Genomic DNA, 13,300 nt, shown 5'->3' with positions numbered 1-13,300 from the left:
AATTTGAATATAAAGCAGAAATTTAAAGATTATTGTCTTTGTTTTGAGGATGATGGTGCTGATACAAATCACCCTATTTATAGATGTCCTGTATACACTGATTCAAAAGCAAAAGTTGACAAGTTAAGGTCTTTGAATGCATACCTCAAATGTACTTCTGTTGATCATGTTACAAATCGTTGTAAGTTTAGGTTCAAGCACAGATGTTCTTGTAAGAAGTGGCATTTTACTTATTTATGTTTAGAATCTGTGCCTGATATTAAGGAAAAGCCTCTTAGTAGCATGAATAAGCCTAGTTCTAAAGCATCTATTCAGCCATCATCTAAAGATTTGCTTAAAAAGAATGTGTGAGCAATGAGACCACTAGCAGTTCTAATCTCGTATTGGATGCGTTGCAATATTTCTGACGGTAATGCTATGTGCCCACCTTCTCTTGTTTTATTAATGGTAATTACCAAATTAGAGCATAAAGATCTTGGGTGCCAAGTAATTTCATTAAAAAGAAAGTGTTGCTATTTCTTGAGGAATTTAAGGGTCATTAACGATGCAATTAAGCTTAAGTGAAAGGCTTTAATTCTGATGCAGATTATAACACAAAAGATGGTAGAATTTGACATTACAATTGGTACAAACACTTATTTGATATCTGCTATTTTGTGCCAGAGATTAAGAATAAAATATTTCCTTGCCCTGACTTACCATTCATATCATCAGCTTTTACTGAAAAAGGTTACAAATTGGCCGACAGTTTTTTTATTGGATGGTATTCAGTCTATATCTAATTTAGATTTTGTATTAGGTACAAGGTCTGCCTGTTGTGATGGCATTCAAGTACCTTTTGGCCCTAAAAGGCTAAAGTCTACTTATGCTGACACTGAAATTGGAATTATGTTATTAGGTGATGTTAGTATTATGCTTGAAGATTGTACTTTTACCTGATCTTGTGAAGTAATGTTGAGAATTGTGGTAATGTTAGTGTACCCTTGGATTGCAGGTTGACACTAGCCAGAAGGGATAAAACTGGACGATTAATTATGCCACTGCTTTGGAACCCAAAATTTGTCATTTATTAAGTAGAAATAAAGAACTTGCTATTGCAGTATTGAAATCTAATTTCAAAAGGTTGTCCAAGAACGAGCAATATCTTAAATTGATGGATGCTTCTTTCAAGGAGCAGGAGAAACTTGGAATAATTGAACGTATAGACAATCTAGATGAATTTCTAACTAGGCATCCTGACCATTCATTCTTGCCACATAATGGGAGTTTTAACCTGAGCAGAGAGACTACAAAATGTCGAGTTGTCTATCTTTCTAATCTTTACCAGGAAGATAAGGATACTAAGAAAATCTCTCACAATATGGCTATCCATAGTGGTCCTAATCTGAATCAAAAGTTATCTTCAGCTTTAATTCATCTTAGATTTGATAAGTTTTTGCTTGTTTATGATTTAAGTAAAGCGTTCAATCAAATTGCTCTTAATGAGGTTGATTCAAATAGGCTGCTATGCCTTTGGTTTCGTAATGTGGAAAGAAATGATTATTCTTTTGTTGGTTTCAAGAATGTTCGACTTCCATTTGGTTTGCGATGTGCTCCAACTTTGTTACTATTAGCACTTTACAAGATATTAGTAGTAGATGCTCAGGAAGATGAGGCATACCTTCAAAATTTAAAAGCTTTGCTTTATCAAAATTTGTATATGGATAATGGTGCTGTTTCTATGGATACCCATGATGAATTGGTTAAAGCATATTTATTGTTGGATTCCATTTTTAATCCCTACCAGTTTCATCTTCAGCAATTGGCATCTAATGATGAAGTGTTGCAGAGGGAAATAGATGCCAACCAGGGTTCTAAAACTCAAGGAAAGGTTAAACTTTTGGGTTCTGTATGGGATCGGTTAGATGATACCTTGTCCACTAAACCTATTTGTCTTGATGAATCTGCGAGTACAAAGAGGACAATCCTGAGATCAATAGCCTCTCAGTATGATTTATATAACTTTAATGGACCAGTTCTTAATAGAAGTCGTATGTTCATGCATGGTCTTCAATGTCGTAAAGACATGGGTTGGGATGATTTGTTGCCTGAGAAACTTCAGCGAGAATGGAAGAATATAGTGAAACAGGCAAATGCTTCTTTGCCAATTAGTATACCAAGAATGGTTGGAAGCCGTAATAGTCGGTTTAAACTAATTGCTTGTTGCGATGCCAGTAAATCCCTTTTTGGAGTTGTTGTTTATATTCAAGATTTAGTGACGAATTACTTGTCTTTTGTGTGTGCAAAGAACAGGATTGTTAATGTTCAACTTGAATCGAAGTCTATACCCTCCTTAGAAGTTCATGCAATTGATTTGGCTACTCAAGTGGTCACAGAAATTTATTTGGATCTAACTGGACCATCTTGTTTGAAGCCCATTAATATTGAAGAGTTGGAAGTTTTCCCAGATAGTTTAGTTGCATTGTCATGGGTTAGTGCGTATAATGTAAAGTTTGACAAAATGCAAAAACGCACTCCATTTGTACTTAACAGAGTTGCCCATATTGCCAAGCTCTGTGAAATTCACCCTGTAAAGTTCTCTTTTTGTAAGTGGTTCATCTAATCCAGCTGATTTCATAACCCTCTGTGTTTCTTCAAGACAATTGGTAAAACAAATTACATAACTGGTCCTGATTTGAATACTGACAATAGTGAGAGGAGTTCGGATTTCTTGTCCTTTATGGTGCCTAGTCCACATTCTGCATCAGGTGTTGATGTTGAGGAGTGTGTTGCTGCAAGCCTTGGTAGTGCCAGTAAGTGAAATATCTGGACATTTAATCCATGAGGATAAGTGTTCCAGTTTCAACGGCATGAAAAATATATGTGCCAAAGGTTTTACAATACATTCATAATTTAAAATTAAGGTCAAAAGAGACATCCAAGTCTCTTTCCTAGTTTAATGCAAGATAAGAATTTTCTTGAAGAGGCTGGATTGCACATAATTAGAACAGAACAAGAATTGGCTTTTCCCGAATTGTTCCAGTACTTTCGGTCTAATAAAAAAATCCTCAAAGATATCCCAAATTTGATTAAACAGCTTAACATTTATAAAGATAAGAATGGTCTTCTAAGAGTAGTAAGCAAATTTGAAAGGTTTAATAAAAATGGAAGGACTTGTAATTTCCCTATTCTTTTGCCAAAGGACAGTAGAATTACGGAACTAATAATATCTGATATTCATGCCAAACATAACCATGTAGGTATTTATTCCGTCATGAATGAGATGCGGAAAAGGTTTTACATACCTAGTTATTTTTCAACAGTCAAAAGAATTTTGAAAAAATGTGTGAATTGTAGAAAGGTAAATGCTAGAACTATCAAAATCAACCAAAGTTCATATCGTGATATCCGTGTTAATCCAGTGAAAATTCCTTTTAGCTGTAGTTTTTGGATTATATGGGTCCCTTTAATGTTTATCATGATAATAAGAAATCTAAGGTTTGGGTTCTAGTCATTACTTGCATGTGGTCTCGGGCTGTGAATTTAAAAGTTTGTTCTGACATGAGTACTAATGAGTTCCTGAGAGCTTTTCAGTTGCACTCCTTTGAGTATGGAGTTCCTCAATACTGTATATCAGATCAAGGAACACAAATTGTTGCTGCAGGAAATAAAATTCAAACATTTTTAAGTGATTTTGATACTCAGAGGTATTTTCAAGAGTCTGGTGTTAAGTCTTTGAAGTTTGAACAATTTTATAAAGGTCAAAGTGAACTTGGTTCATTAGTTGAAGTTTGTGTAAAAATGAGTAAGAGGTTAATATATGGAGCCATTAGAAATAATGTGTTAACTCTGAAGGATTTTGAGTTTCTCATTGCTCAAACCGTACACATTATTAATCGAAGACCAATTGCCTTTAAAGAACAACTTAGAACATCCATTGGTGAAGCTCTTCCACAACCTATTACTCCAGAATTACTTTTAAAGGGTTATGATCTGAATTCTCTGAATATAATTCCAGAGTTACAGGAGGTAGATCCTGATCCTGATTGGTTTAAAGATGATCCATCACGTGTTATATTGGATAATTATGGGAAATTAAGAAGGGTTCGTGAGAGAGACAAACTGAAACAAATAAAATGAGCTTAATATTGAAGGGTTGAAAGATAAAACCATAAAAACAAAATAGCTCTGAGTACTCTCATTAAGCAGGCAACAAATAAAAAGAACAGATTAAGCAGGCAACCAACCTGTAAAACATACAATTTTAAAGAAAGGGGATATTGTCATGATTAAAGAACCTATGTCTAAGCCACAATATTATCCAATGGGCATAGTTAAAGATGTTCAAATTAATGAAAGTGGTGAAGTTACTGGAGCAACCGTGATGAAAGGTTGTTCTAGGGAAGTAACTAAAAGGCATGCTTCGAATCTCATTCCAATTTTAAGTCCTATACTTTCAGAGGAGTCTGAATCTCCTCACAACAATTTTCAAAGTAAGGATGATATTCCTATAGTTAGGTCTCAAAGAGCCGCTGCTCTGGAGAGTCGTAAAAGGACTACAGACTTAATTTCTCAGGATCTTGTTTGATATTTTTTGAAACTGCATAGGTTTTTTTTTTTTTTTTTTTAGATTTTGAGATTATTATCTTTGCTGTAGTTCCTAGTTTGTTGGTGGTGGTGTGCTTTGTTTATATTTTTATATTTCATTTAGTATTTTTGAAAATCTTTTTTCTTCAAATTTAAATAAAATTTGAATCCCCTCCTGCCAGTATGGAAAAATTTCCCTTTGGAAAATCTTTTCCATTTTATGTAATAAGTACATAACACGTATTGTACATTTTTAAGTCGTAATTTGCTTATATGGACCTTTTTTTTGTGGTAAAATTTGTTTTATGGTTTTTGTTATTAAGATCAATAAAATGTGGCGTGTAAATTAGAACATTTCAGATTTTAAACCTTTATTTGTTTTCCTTATACGTTACAAAAGCAAAATGACCTAAAAATTGTTTCCATATTCCCAAGTTTCGACTTCCTCCCAGAACAAGTGAATACTCCTTGAACACTCGTTTCAGAAGTTGAACTGTTCATCAACGTTCTTGGGAAAAGTAGTATTCTTCGAGTCTTCTTCCAGTCTTCTTCCAACACTCAACCGTGAAAGTCTTCAAGCTCTCAACAGATAGCCAGTCTTCTTCACTGAGCTCTCGACAGAGGAGCAGTATTCTCAAAATTTTCAACGTGAACAAAGTGTATTTCAGCGGAACAATTTTGGCAATTCTTACTTTTATTGTTGGATAGATGAAGACTTCAAGAAATGAACCTTTAAAAGGTTTGCCGGATGGAATCATGCTTCTCTTACCATCTTGGAGTAGCAGGATCGTGAATTTGTCATCTTTCACCAAGACAGCATTTCGTCCATGCCAGATGGGAAAAGTTACCAGGTGGGTCGGTTTTGTTGGTGTAACGTCTCACGCCCATGTAGCTTCCCATTATTTTCCTTCACGAAAATAGGTCTTCTCGCTACCCGTTAAAATAATAAATCCTTTGCATTGTCTAGAAATAATTTCATTTTATTATTCTTAATGACAAAACTATGTTGTTCAATGGTTCTCTCTTTTTTTTTTTCTTTTGAGTAAGAGTAAGAGCCTGCTTCTATTTTTCTAACCTCATAGTTAAGTCGTTAACAACTGTTTACCTTTTGATTATAGACGCATTGGAGGTGTTAAATTGGGAAGATTAGCAAATGGGATTACATCCTACTGATAGGCCAATAGGATAGGCAAGTCGTCAGAATCTATCGACAGCAGCCATCATAAATTGCCATTTGTGTAATAAGTGGTATTCTCTTTACCCTTAAATTTTTAATGGTGGGGCAAGTTTTATTGTAAATAAATTATTGATTTTTATTTAATCTCTAATGGTTATTTAAAATTTTAAGTCTTCCTATAAATTTCAACACAATATATATATATATATATATATATATATATATATATATATATATATATATATATATATATATATATATATATATATATATATATATATATATATATATATATATATATATATATATATATATATATATATATATATATATATATATATATATATATATATATATATATATATATATATATATATATATATATATATATATATATATATATATATATATATATATATATATATATATATATATATATATATGATTATATATATATATAATATATATATATATATAATATATAAACATACTTGGATGGATGGATGGAGTAAAAATAAAACATTAGGTTTCTCACTGAACATTTAAAATAAGACAGGGATAGGTTTTTAGCTTGTAACAATACTGGATAAAGAAGGTAAAGTAAAAATAAACATTCCTCCTTTACCAGAACAATGCTATAAATCACTCATAAATAAAGAAAATAAACCTCATTAAGAAAATATTATGAAAAAAATATACAAAAGGAAAATACTTTCAAAAATAAATAGGCATCTCCTTCTGACCCTCCTCCCAGCAAGAGACCAGAGTGAGACTAACTTAAAGCCAGGGAAAAGATCCGAAGGAGACAAACCACGCAGAATATAACAAGTGATTCCGTATTCATATGGTAGTTACACAGTTAACTAAACAAGGCAATAATTAAATGGTTCTGCAATATGTAAAATATTAACAATATGCGTCACACCTCCCCCAAAAGGCCGAGCCCAATAGTGGCTCGGAAGAAGAGGCGTTCAAGGTACTTTGGTTCCGGCCCTTGACAGAGCATCCGCGATAACATTGTCACTTTAGGTGAAGAATTTTCAAGGGAACTTGTAGATACAGAGCCCAACGGAGTAGTCTCTGGTTGTGACTTCATCTTCTCCAGGAAAGTCAACAGATTGTGAATATAGTGTAGGTTACTATCTCAGAAGCTCCTGAGATAGCACTCAAACTTCTGCAAATGCGAGCACTAAACTCAGTGGCTATAAGACATTTGATGGGACAGGAACTTAGTTGTGTAACACACTGGATGCAGAAAACCATCTCTCACTCCACCAGCCCCTGTATCACCCGCATCTACTTGGAGACAAAAAGGTTTATTAAAATCAGGTGTACACTCGGCAAGGAAAGTGAGGATACAGTTTTTAAATCTTCGGATAAAGCTGCTCAATAATGCGACATCTGGCAACTTTAGAAAGGGGGAGCAGCTTCCGTCTTATTGTGTTTGTGACCTCTTATAACTTTCAATCATATTCTACGATAATGAAATCATTGATACTTAAATGCAGTAGTAAGTTTGTATTCGTTCAAGTTGTAATTTTGCAACGACAGTTTGAGTAACTTACCAAGCAAAACAAATGAATTTATCACTGAACGGAATGCTTGCATAATCGGAAACGCGATCTTCCATAATGAAATCAGGAGTTAAATTTGCAATGTCCAACGAAAGGAACGAATGCATTGATGAGAGAGAGAGAGAGAGAGAGAGAGAGAGAGAGAGAGAGAGAGAGAGAGAGAGAGTCTGCTGTTGTGTGCCTCCAGGCCTATCAGTAGAGCTACTCATTTCATTGTTTTTCTTTTTAGAGATTGAGCTACACTATATTGGTATAGTATGTTTAGCAAGGGCGCGAGAGAGAAGAGAGAGAGAGAGAGAGAGAGAGAGAGAGAGAGAGAGAGAGAGAGAGAGAGAGAGAAACTATGGCAACGTCAAGAAACATCCAGTTACTTGTGCTTTCGCCCTGAAGGTTGCCCTTCACATCATAGAGAACGCTTGGATTTAAATAGATTTGTCAACCTACCCTAGGTGTCACAACATATACTGCCATTAATTCCAGCTGACTTTTTAACACCGTGAAATACAAACATGAATGTGTAAAATTAAAGAAATTATTATTACTATGATGATGCAATAATAAGCCTGTTCATAACGGAAAACGAGTAAATATTGCCGTTCTGATGAATAGTACTACACCGAGATATCCACATACTATCTTTTAGATCTCTATGAACGAAGTCATCTGAGAATTCTGATTAATTCGTACATGCATGGTGTTTAAGTATCTGAACGTTTTTGTTTTGCAGATTTAACATATATGATATCATTTGCATTGTATTTTCATATTCTAGAGTAAATTTACTGAGATTATGTGTTTTCTGTAAGAAAAAAATTGAAATTCAATGAACGAAATCTAATGAAAACTGTATCTTCACTTTTTCTTGCCGAGTGTACATAAGGCAGGGTTGCCTACAGAGTAATAATTTGAGTTGATTAAATGCTTCTTGACATTCTTGAGTCCATATGAACTTGACCTTAGAGCTAGTTAGGTTAGTTAAGGGTGATGCTACAGATGCAAAGTTCTTGCAAAACTTCCTATAGAATGAAGTCATACCCAAAAAACGCCGTAGTGATTTTTAGAAGTGGGGCAGGATACTCATAATTACAGCATCAATGTTAGCAGTCTTAGGACGAACATGCCCACTACCTACAATATGGCCTAGGTAGGAAATAGTAGCATGGCAAAATTCAGTCTTCTTTAGGTTAATTGTTAAATTAGCTTCTTCAAGTCTTTGAATAACAATTTAGTCTACGGATATGTTCCTCAAAAGTTTCACTGATTATGAGGATGTCATCCAAATAACAAAAAGACACCATCAAGATCTCTAATGGTATCATTAATAAGCCTCTGAAACGTGGACGGAGCATTGGCAAGACCAAAAGCCATTACTTCATATTGAAAAGGCCAAATGGAGTTATGAATGCTGAAACGATTTATAGCTCTTCCTGTTAGGCCTACCTGATAATACCCTTTTAAAAGGTCCACTTTAGTCATGTACCTGGCTTGTCCAATGGAATCTATGATGTCATCTATTCTTGTAATGGATATGAATCTTTAATAGTTACCATATTCAGTTTGCGGTAATCTGTGCAAAAACCTTAAGTTACCATTCTCCTTTGGTACTAGAAGACAAGGGAAGCCCATGGAGATTTACTTGGAACTGCTAGGCCATGTTTGAGTAAATATTCCACTTCCCCTCTTCATCTGTGGTTTTCGATCAGGACTCAGGCGATATAGAGGTTGACGAATGGGCATCGTACCTGGGGCAAGTTCAATATCATGCAGAAGCACAGTACTTTTCCTGGGAAAGTCACAAAAAGAAACATTATAATAAGAGTCTGTAGCCTTTGAGAATGTTCACTAGGTAAATGGGACAACTTCACTTCCAGGTTTTGTAAAACTTCTGAATTGGATTCTGGGCTCCAAGAGGGTATGAGATCATTAATCGAGTTGACAGTTGCAGAGGCATTCTCTGATGCAGAATCTATATTAATCATATTAACAACTAAGTCTCTAGAACAAGGTCCAGGTTCCCTACAGTGATATTTTTTAAAAGATTTAGATGAACTATTTGAGTGGATTTTCTACAGTCAGGAGTCTCAATTACATATGTATTATTATTGACACTTTTCAGTACCTTATATGGTCCAAAGAACTTTGACTTTAGGGAGAACTATGAACAGGAAAATAAGCCAAAAACCAAATCGCCTGGGAGTAATTTTCTAACTTTACTAGATCTATCAAAATTAATTTTCATTTCAAACTGTCGAGCTTCAAGATTTTCTTTAGCTAATTTTCTAACATCACAAAGAATTTTCTGGAGCTTTGATATATATTGTTTAACAGACTGAACTGGACTGGAAGAGGGGCGCACTCAACCACTCATCTTTAATTACATTAAGAGGGCCTGTAACTGACCTTCCAAATAACATTTCAAGGGGGAAAATCCGAGAGACTCTTGTGGAGCTTCTCTTATGGCAAATAATAGAAAATCCACCCCTTCATCCCACTGTGCATTATTCTCGAGACAGTATTTTTTCAACATACTTTTAAAAGTCTGATGCCAGCGTTCTAAGACACCTTGGGACTCTGGGTGGTAGGCTGAGGATAATATTTGTTTAATTTCCAGTTCCTTCAGGACTTTACTGAATAAGTCACTTGTAAAGTTAGAACCACGGTCACACTGTAACTCTCTGGGGATTCCATAGGTGGTGAAAACTTTAAGTAAAGCATTAGCTATAGTTTTAGACAAAATATTACGCAAAGGAATTGCTATGGGATAACGTGTAGTAGGACACATAATGGTGAGCAAATATTGGTGACCCTTTTTAGTTTTGGCAGAGGTCCTACACAATCTATAATTACCCTATGAAAAGGATCACCAGGAACTATAATAGGTTGAAGAGGATATTTGGGTATACTTTGGTTAGGCTTTCCTGAAATCTGACAAATGTGGCAAGTACGGATAAAGTCTGCTATATCCTTTTTCATGTTAGGCCAATAGAAATGGTTAAGACTCTTGTGATAAGTCTTGTGAATCCCCAAGTGTCCACTATTCCCATCATGAGCAACCTCCAAAACAAGTTTTCTTACAGAGGATGGTAGAACGATCTGGTGCTTTTCACCCCAAGTGTCAAGCTTAGATAACTTAGCAGGGCGATAAAATCTCATGAGGACACCAGATTCATAATAAAAACTAGGTGATTTATCAATTTCACTTTTAGAGACTGCTTGACTGTGAAAATTACCTAGGGTATCATCCTGTTTTTGAGCTTTGATAACCTCAGCTTTGCTCATAATATTATCCACTGCATTTTCTACTACTTCAGAGCATTCTAGGTCTTTTGATTTCTGTGATCGAGTAATTACACAAGTTACATCATTACTAAAATCATTTCCTCACTAGGATGATCAGTTACCACCAAATTTGGAACAACTAAATTACCAGCCAGATCATTGCCCAACAAGAAGGATACTCCTTCCACAGGAAAATCGTTATCTACCACACCTACCAACACACTAACTTTTTTTCAAAGGACAACCAATAAAAATGTCTGCAAAGGGGACATAAAGAAGTTTGAGTTAAATCCCTCATGAGTACAAAGTCACCATTTAAAGCCTTATTGATATCTGGAATTGCTTTCCTTAAAATCAAACTTTGTGATGACCCTGTGTCACGTAACATCTTTATCTTATGCTCAGCACCATCAGATGTTAAAGATCCAATACCATCTATTTTGAAACCTTCAAACAAATCCACAGCTTCATGTGTTACCACATGCAAAGACGGTTTATCATATGCAGTGGATTACTTTTAAAACTCCTATCCTTAAAATTCCTATTTAACTCCGAAACCTTACAATTTGGTGCTTTGCAGTTTTTAATAGAATGACCTGGTTTCTTACAATATTTGCAAAGCAGTGACTCCTAGATTCCTCAGTGCTAACACCCAGAGTATTACCTGGAACTTGTTTTACAATATGATCTAATCTCTTGCTAGTTTTATGTACAAGGAGTAGGTGTCTGCTAAAGAAGCTGCCTTTAACAAGTAATTTTCTTGTCTGTCACAAATGTACAACATTATATGTGAAGGAAGTTTTCTAACAAATTCCTCAAACACTAAAAGATTTTCTAACTGTTCAAAGGTAGTTATAGCTGAAGCTTTTAACCACTTCCTAAAATCTCTGAATTTTTCTGAAGCAAACTCTAGGTATGTCTGAGTACTAGTTTTAACTTTATTGCGAAAAACTTGCCGATAACCTTCCACAGAAATTGAAAAAGCATCTATGACAGCCTTTTTTATAACTTCATAATCATTTATCTCTTTGATATGTCAACAAACTTGAGCCGCTTTACCGGAAAGTTTAGGCCTAAGTAGCCAAATCCATTGTTCTTTCGGCCAATTCAAATGAGAAGCAGTTTCTTCACAAGCCTTAAAATAGTCTTCAGGGTCATAATCAGTGAAGTCTGGTACTAATTTCATATTCTTGGATAAGTCAAACTTCTTTTGAGATTCTACCAAATCAATTTCTTGCCGTTTATCGAGCCGAGAAAGTTCAGATTTTTCCTTTCTGCTTTCAATTGCAATTCAATAGTCTCCTTTCTACTTTACAGCTAATTCAGCCTGAAATAAAAGTCTCTCTTTCTCTCTTTCTGCTTCTAATCTAATCCTCTCTTTCTCTCTTTCTGCTTCCAATCTAATCTCTCTTTTCAATTTCAAACTCTAGTTTTATTCTTTCTAAGTTTTCTCTTCCTTCTCGCGCTCTACCGCAATTCGCTCAAACTCGAGTCTTTGTTCGTTAGTCAAAGTGTCCTTGTCTTCAACTATCCAGAGTCTAGCTTCAGCTCCTACCTCTTTAGCCTTTAAGTAATGTTCAAGAATTAAATTTCGAATTTCAGACTTTTTCATGTTACTTCTAACTGGTAGTTGCAAACGTAAACCTAACTCCAAAAGGTCCTTCTTCTTTGCATATTGAATTGTGGAGAGTTCAACAGAAGGATTACCAGCAAATTTATCCACATCAAAACTAGCCATTGTGAAATTGAAACAATGAAAACTTCCTTACGTAAACTATCTGAATTCTTGTTTCACAAATAAACACAAGGTAACTCACAATTACATCTATAAGCACTTTGTTCACTAAATAAAAGTTCACAATATTTTTTATATGAAATAAAAAAATAACAATATGGTTTTAAAAGGCTAAGTGTACGGGGAAATCTCCTGATTCTAGTCAAATAGAGTGGAGAAGAATAACCTTGCCTGGTTAAACAACAGTTATTACTCTAAGCGACTAAAATTGACAGCTTAAGCATTTTCGTGTGTCAGGCAAAGAGAAAAAGGTTTATACTGTACCCTACATGCAATACAATAAAAACGGGCTTTGAGTCAAAAGGAATAACTACACGAATTCTCAGCTGTGATAATTGAAGTTTATAACAGGTTAAAGAGCTTACGAGTTTTGCTCAAGGGCGAGTCTTGGTGGGGATAGGAGAAACAAGCGAACAATACTGGGAATAAACGAGTCAACAGGTACTACGCTATAACATAAACCGACACTATATTTCAAAAGCAGGCGCGCAACACTTCATAAAATACAATATCGAAAATAACAGGTATTCAGATGGCTCACAATGTACAATATTCTGAATGAGAACAAACGACACTGACAAATTGCTCATTAAAAGGAAGAATGGATCCCGGAAAGGCCCCCAAATTATGTTACATACTTAATTAGGTTTCTCACTGAACATTTAAGAATAAGACATGGATGGGTTTTGTAAGCTTGTAACAATACTAAGAAAGGATAAATTAAAAGTGATAAACGAAATAATTATTGTATTAACACAAAAGGTAAGTAAAAATAAACATTCCTCCTTTAGCAGAACAATGCTATAAATCACACCCATAAATAAAGAAAATAAAACCTCATTCAAAATATTATGAAAAAATATACGGAAAATACTCAAAAATAAATAGGCATCTCCTTCGACCCTCCTC

The sequence above is a fragment of the Macrobrachium rosenbergii genome, chromosome 53 (genome assembly GCF_040412425.1).
Source record: "Macrobrachium rosenbergii isolate ZJJX-2024 chromosome 53, ASM4041242v1, whole genome shotgun sequence".
Classification (NCBI taxonomy): domain Eukaryota; kingdom Metazoa; phylum Arthropoda; class Malacostraca; order Decapoda; family Palaemonidae; genus Macrobrachium; species Macrobrachium rosenbergii.
The sequence above is the reverse complement of the archived record's forward strand: the minus strand, read 5'-3'. Positions refer to the sequence as shown.